Source organism: Bos indicus x Bos taurus, chromosome X, assembly GCF_003369695.1.
Source record: "Bos indicus x Bos taurus breed Angus x Brahman F1 hybrid chromosome X, Bos_hybrid_MaternalHap_v2.0, whole genome shotgun sequence".
In the NCBI taxonomy this organism is placed as follows: domain Eukaryota; kingdom Metazoa; phylum Chordata; class Mammalia; order Artiodactyla; family Bovidae; genus Bos; species Bos indicus x Bos taurus.
Genome location: NC_040105.1, coordinates 102,991,685 through 102,998,075, shown reverse-complemented (window position 1 = coordinate 102,998,075; position 6,391 = coordinate 102,991,685).

Here is a 6,391-nt window from a genome sequence, read left to right as displayed (position 1 = left end):
GCCCAGATACAAGATGCCCTTTAGCAACATGTGGATAACTTACTCCCTCGACCACACCCCAGTTTTCCATACCTATCCCTTTTGGAGACAAAGTCTATATGACAGTTCAATCCCACACAGATCTAACCCCAAAATGGCCAAGACCCTACATGGTAATTCTGCTGACCCCTACCTCTACAAGATTAAAAGAAATCACCCCTTGGGTACACATCACCTGGTTAAAAAAGGTTATACAGCCCAAATGATAAAAATGCTTGCCAGACTAATACTTATCAAGTTTCTCACATAGGCCCTACACCTCTAAAATTCTCACAGTTTTCACTGGCCCCAGCTGGCAATGAATGAGCCTGTTGGTTTCATGGGTACAATTATTCCTGGAACAACTTCTAACAGATATCTGGGTCTTGAGTCCTCAAAGATCCATGTTAAGCATTGAAGATTGAAGATTACATTGAAGATTACATTGAAGATTACATCTCCACCCTCTGACTACAGAAAACCTTTTATAACTTTTACCCCTTCTTGGACCATTCATTTTTATCATTCTGTGACTCACCTTTGGCCCTTGTTTGTTTAATCTTTTCCAGAGATTCCTCCAAGACAGAATCTCAGCCATTTCCCGAGACTAAGTCAAGACTGTTCTTTTGCTTGAGACCCTGATGGCTAAAATAAAAAAATCAACACTGTGGGCCTTAGACCTCCTTCCTCTCAGACCACAAATCTCTCACCCTCATTTATCAGCATGAAGAAGCCCTGAACATTAACGGCACCCACCTCTCTTTCTCTTTTTCTATATATTCCTTAGGGTTTGGAATGAAAGAAAGTTACATGGCTCAAAATAGCCTGGAGTTAAAAACTCCCCTCCAGGTCCTCCCCACCATTCTATGCAAACAAAGAACTCTCTCACCCAAAGAAAAAAATGGACATTAAGGTTGATTACACCCAGCTCCCAGCTGGTCCAGCCTCTGGCCGATCTCCAAAATTCCTTGCCCCAGCCGTTTAAGAGATAACTACTTCGAACAACCTTGGAGAAGAACAGGCCCCCTTAAGACAGTAACTTTTGACATACATGCCTATACATACTTACTCATTTCTTAGGTTAGTGCAGCAGCTCACTAATCTGACTGCTGCCCCTTCTCGCCTCATTAAAAGTGCCTGTTTCATTCTTTTTCTAAACCTCGCCTTCTCTAACTCCCTTACCTTACATATTATATTTATATATTTAGGATTTAGTCAAAATTTCATGTGCCTAAGCATTTGAACATCTAAATATTAAACTAGTTTTATTTTTAGGAGAAAGGTAAACAGTCAACGACTTTCTGGTGGGAAGGAAGTCAGGGCTTCCCTGGTGGCTCAGATGGTAAAACGTTTGCCTACAATGTGGGAGACCCAGGTTCAATCCCTGGGTCTGGAGGATCGCCTGGAGAAAGCAATGGCACCCCACTCCAGTACTCTTGCCTGGAAAATCCCATGGATAGAGGAGCCTGGTAGGCTACAGTCCATGGGGTCGTGAAGAGTCGGACACGACTGAGCGACTTCACACTCACTTTTCACTTTCATGCATTGGAGAAGGAAATGGCAACCCACTCCAGTGTTCTTTCCTGGAGAAACCCAGACACAGGGGAGCCTGGTGGGCTGCTGTCTCTGAGGTTACACAGAGTCGGACACGACTGAAGTAACTTAGCAGCAGTAGCAGCAGTAACAACAGAGAAAATTCCCTGAAATGTACTTTAATTCATCCTATAAAATATTGATAAATGCATCAATATTTGCATATATTATGGGAAATATATTGCTATATTTATTAGTTGCAATGTTTTAACTTTTTAATAAATGTTATATTATAGAACAATTAGTTGATTACCTGCAGTTCTTGTAGAAAGCCAGACTGGGATATATAGTGAGTTTATGTAGTAGAAATTAAAATCCCTTCCATCAGGTAGTATAGTCTTTAACACAGGTAAATGGTAGACAGTGGCATGAGGCAAAGACACATAGATTAGTAAGACAAATAGAAAATAAATTCACTGTTGAACAGAGATATATTCAAATTGTTAATGGTTTCCATCTATATGGCATGATAATAATTTCACATATATTATTTCATGATTTCTCTTGTGAGAGAGGCTACCTAGACATGATATAATCTCCATTTTGCAGAGATGTTAACAGATTTATCCAGTCATAATGCCAGTAAATGGCAGACTAATGTAACATTAAGGTAATTTAAACTCCAGGATAGTACACATTTTCACTATACTGTACCACATTTCTAAAGGCTAGTTGATTGTGGAGGTGAGAAGGATAATATCATCAAGTGTTTGTTTTGTTTGTTGTGAACATGAAGCTATTAGAGGAATCACTAGCTGAAAGTGCCTGCCCAGGCCAGAGAAGATAGTAGCCACCTGGTAAGGAGTGAGGAAATATCAAACTACCATCAACTGGAAGAACTCAGGCAAGGCCAAAAGGAGAGAGGGGACACTAGTCCATATGTCCAACCAACTTCCCAGAATCCTTCTCACTTGAATCCATCTTGGCTGAGTGATATGTGTTCCACAAGAAAAAACCATAAGTCAAGCTGATTGGCCAGAGACAGCCTGGAAATTAACACTATTACCATAAAACCAAGATTGCAAGGCACATGGCAAAGTAGTTCTCCTGGTGAAATGGGAATCCAAGTTCTTGTTTGTGGAGCCAAGACTGAACTTTACAAACACACAAACACTCACAGTAGCAAACGAATAGGATTTATTACAGAGAAGGAAAGTAAAAAGCTTTCATCATACACAGCGAGAAAGGGAAAAGTGTCCCTGAAAAGGAAGGACTTACAGAAGTTTATAATTTTGCAAGCATTGAGCTGTACATTTATGGTTGATCTCTATCCTTAAAATATGTCATTCCTAACCAATCAGTTTAAAGATCACTATGTTTAACTTTAACTTTAACCTTTTAGAACTAACACCCAAAAAATATGTCCTTTTCATTATAGAAGACTGGAATGCAAAATTAGGAAGTGAAGAAACACCTGAAGTAATGGGCAAATTTGGCCTTGGAATAAGAAATGAAGCAGGACAAAGACTAATAGAGTTTTGCCAAGAAAATGCACTGGTCATAACAAACACCCTCTTCCAACAACACAAGAGAAGACTCTATACATGGACATCACAAGATGGTCAACACTGAAATCAGATTGATTATATTCTTTGCAGCCAAAGATGGAGAAGCACTATACAGTCAGCAAAAACAAGACCAGGAGCTGACTGTGGCTCAGACCATGAACTCCTTATTGGCAAATTCAGACTGAAATTGAAGAAAGTAGGGAAAACCACTAGACCATTCAGGTATGACCTAACTCAAATCCCTTATGATTATACAGTGGAAGTGAGAAATAGACTTAAGGGCCTAGATTTGATAGATACTGTGCCTGATGAGCTATGGAATGAGGTTCGTGACATTGTACAGGAGACAAGGATCAAGACCATCCCCATGGAAAAGAAATGCAAAAAAGCAAAATGGCTGTCTGGGGAGGCCTTACAAATAGCTGTGAAAAGAAGAGAAGCAAAAAGTAAAGGAGAAAAGGAAAGATATACGCATCTGAATGCAGAGTTCCAAAGAATAGCAAGTAGAGATAAGAAAGCCTTCCTCAGCGATCAATGCAAAGAAATAGAGGACAACAACAGAATGGGAAAGACTAGGGATCTCTTCAAGAAAATCAGAGATACCAAGGGAACATTTCATGCAAAGATGGGCTCGATAAAGGACAGAAATGGTATGGACCTAACAGAAGCAGAAGATATTAAGAACAGGTGGTAAGAATACACAGAAGAACTGTACAAAAAAGATCTTCATGACCCAGATAATCACGATGGTGTAATCACTGACCTAGAGCCAGACATCTTGGAATGTGAAGTCAAGTGGGCCTTAGAAAGCATCACTACGAACAAAGCTAGTGGAGGTGATGGAATTCCAGTTGAGCTATTCCAAATCCTGAAAGATGATGCTGTGAAAGTGCTACAGTCAATATGCCAGCAAATTTGGAAAACTCAGCAGTGGCCACAGGACTGGAAAAGGTCAGTTTTCATTCGAATCCATAAGAAAGGCAATGCCAAAGAATGCTCAAACTACCGCACAATTGCAATCATCTCACACGCTAGTAAACTAATGCTTAAAATTCTCCAAGCCAGGCTTCAGCAATATGTGAACCATGAACTTCCTGATGTTCAAGCTGGTTTTAGAAAAGGCAGAGTAACCAGAGATCAAATTGCCAACATCTGCTGGATCATGGAAAAAGCGAGAGAGTTCCAGAAAAACATCTATTTCTGCTTTATTGACTATGCCGAAGCCTTTGACTATGTGGATCACAATAAACTGTGGAAAATTCTGAAAGAGATGGGAATACCAGACCACCTGATCTGCCTCTTGAGAAATTTGTATGCAGATCAGGAAGCAACAGTTAGAACTAGACATGGAACAACAGACTGGAATCAAATAGGAAAAGGAGTACGTCAAGGCTGTATATTGTCACCCTGTTTATTTAACTTATATGCAGAGTACATCATGAGAAACACTGGACTGGGAGAAACACAAGCTGGAATCAAGATTGCCGGGATAAATATCAATAACCTCAGATATGCAGATGGAGCACCCTTGTGGCAGAAAGTGAAGAGGAACTAAAAAGCCTCTTGATGAAGGTGAAAGTAGAGAGTGAAGAAGTTGGCTTAAAGCTCAATATTCCGAAAACGAAGATCATGGCATCTGGTCCCATCACTTCATGGCAAATAGATGGAGAAACATTGGAAACAGGGTCAGACTTTATTTTTCTGGGCTCCAAAATCACTGCAGATGGTGACTGCAGCCATGAAATTAAAAGATGCTACTCCTTGGAAGGAAACTTATGACCAACTTGGACAGCATATTAAAAAGCAGAGACATTACTTTGCCAACAAAGGTCCATCTAGTCAAGGCTATGGTTTTTCCTGCGGTCATGTATGGATGTGAGAGTTGGACTGTGAAGAAGGCTAAGCACTGAAGAATTGATGCTTTTGAACTGTGGTGTTGGAGAAGACTGTTGAGAGTCCCTTGGACTGCTAGGAGATCCAATCAGTCCATTCTGAAGGAGGTCAGCCCTGGGATTTCTTTGGAAGGCATGATGCTAAAGCTGAAACTTCAGTACTTTGGCCACCTCATGCAAAGAATTGACTCATTGGTAAAGACTGTGATGCTGGGAGGGATTGGAGGCAGGAGGAGAAGGGGACGACAGAGGATGAGATGGCTGGATGGCATCACTGACTCTATGGACATGAGTCTGAGTGAACTCCGGGAGTTGGTGATGGACAGGGAGGCCTGGCGTGCTGCGATTCATGGGGTCGCAAAGATTCGGACACGACTGAGCGACTGATCTTATCCGATCTGAAGTTTAACTTAATCTCATTATGGTTTCCCTTGATCCTGGAACTAAGTCACCAGCATTTTTCATGCCCCCTGACCATTTTACAATGGACCAGATGTATGGGCTAAAGATTAATGATCACCAGTCATTTTTCCCTCAGGCATATGGGAAGAAGTTAATTACTGCTCTTCCTGGATCTGAGTGCTGATAATTTATCAGACCAAGAGCACATTCCAGAAATTCAGGACAAAAGGTATCAGTTCATTTCAGTTCAGTCACTCAGTCCTGTCCAACTCTATGCAACCCCATGAACTGCAGCACACCAGGCCTCCCTGGCCATCACGAACTCCTGGAGTTCACCCAAACCTGTGTCCATTGATTCGGTAATGCCATCCAAACATCTCATCCTCTGTCGTCCCCTTCTCCTCCTGCCCTCACTTTTCCTGAGCATAAAGGTCTTTTCAAATGAATCAGCTCTTCCCATCAGGAGGCCAAAGTATTGGAGTTTAACCTTCAACATCAGTCCTCCCAATGAACACTCGGGGCTGATCTCCTTTAGGATGGACCAGTTGGATTTCCTTGCAGTCCAAGGGACTCTCTAAAGTCTCCTCCAACACCATAGTTCAAAAGCATCAATTCTTATGTGCTCAGCTTTCTTTATAGTCCAACTCTCACATCCATACATGACTACTGGAAAAAACCATAGCCTTGACCAGACAGACTTTGTTGACAAAGTAATGCCTCTGCTTTTTAATATGCTGTCTCGGTTGGTCGTAACTTTCCCTCCAAGCAGTAAGTGTCTTTTAATTTAATGGCTAAAATCACCATCTGCAGTGATTTCGGAGCCCAGAAAAATAAAGTCTGACCCTGTTTCCACTGTTTCTCCATCTATTTGCCATGAAGTGATGGGACCAGATGCCATGATATTTGCTTTCTGAATGTTGAGCTTTAAGCCAAAATTCTCACTCTCCTCTTTCATTTTCATCAAGAGGCTCTTTAGTT